The sequence below is a fragment of the Echiichthys vipera genome (genome assembly GCF_963691815.1).
Source record: "Echiichthys vipera genome assembly, chromosome: 10".
NCBI lineage: Eukaryota > Metazoa > Chordata > Actinopteri > Perciformes > Trachinidae > Echiichthys > Echiichthys vipera.
In genome coordinates, this window is record NC_139835.1 from 14673130 (window position 1) to 14674264 (window position 1135).

Genomic DNA, 1135 nt, shown 5'->3' on the forward strand with positions numbered 1-1135 from the left:
CGAGATCCAGATGTAATTAATAACCGTCTTGTAATATATGAAACGATGGTCAAGTAACTATGAGACTAAATATTTGCGATCATTTTGAAATTAAAGTTGTGTTGTTGTTAGATGAGAATATCTAGATATAAAGTAAAAAAACAAAAACAAAAAAAACAACATAAAATATGTGATAAATTCTGAGATTTTATTTTATTTCTTTGGTGAATGCAGTGCACTTCGCATATGTACAGTATTTCAAACCCAAATTGGTTCTTTCAGGTAAAATCGTACCCCCTCAGACGTTACTTTTTCAAATGTAATATAATGTAAATGTTATGAAGAAAGTGGAGTTTGGGGGAAAAATAGCAAGTTGGGAAGTGGAATTTTTCACCTCTGAGTGCTCCCGACTCTGAGCTTCTGAAGAGGTCGTGAAGGCATCATGAGTGCGGTCCAGCCCCTCCTCGTTCAGCTGTCGGGTCTCCTCGGCAGTTGATGAGTGAAGCAGGAGGAGGAGGAGGCGCACTGTCAGTTTAAAGAAGAAGATCGATACTCTGGGCGAAATAAATGCCACCGCTGGACAGCCAGTTGGGTTGCCAGATAAACAAGCCACATTTAATTTTCTGGTAAGGATCGGCAAAGGAATGAAAAGAAAGCCTTAACGACATATTCAGCCGTAACTGTTAACTCTCAACTGGAATAAACGATGTCAAGTCAACGGTTTTCCTCCTGTTCGGGTGAGTAATAGATACTTTAAGGACTGTTGTCGTTAACGTACGTTATTTGCCGCTGTTTAGTTAGCGTAGCTCATGTATTTAACACAGTTTAAGTGACTGCGAATGTCATGTCGTTGTTAGTGTAAACTAACGTAAATGTAACCTGTGATGAACCAGTATCCAGCTAATGAAACCCCCCTGTTTTCTTGCTCCTTCGTGGTTTTGGTTGTGACAACTTACTTCAACGTTTCACACCACTTTCCATCCGTATCCTTCATAGATGTTTACAGGGGCGATTCTAGAGTCTGTTGGGGCCCTGGGTCAAACTTCACAGGGGGGTGGGGGGGGCTCCAACTATGTAACTGTAACTAATGTAAACCTTTCAAAAATGCACCTTTTGGTTATTTTCAAAGTTAGTCATTTTCAAAATTACACTTGTA

The 1135-nt window shown here is 39.9% G+C and overlaps 1 protein-coding gene across 3 annotated transcripts in view; it reads left to right on the forward strand.

Annotated features, from left to right (window-relative positions):
* The first annotated feature begins 492 nt into the window (after window positions 1-492).
* kansl1l (KAT8 regulatory NSL complex subunit 1-like) overlaps window positions 493-1135 on the forward strand; it is a 22168-nt gene continuing 21525 nt past the window's right edge. For all 3 annotated transcript variants that reach the window (XM_083921409.1, XM_083921411.1, XM_083921410.1), the window contains exon 1: window positions 493-716. The gene's annotated coding sequence lies outside the window, so the exon portion shown is untranslated. The remainder of the gene's footprint in view (window positions 717-1135) is intronic.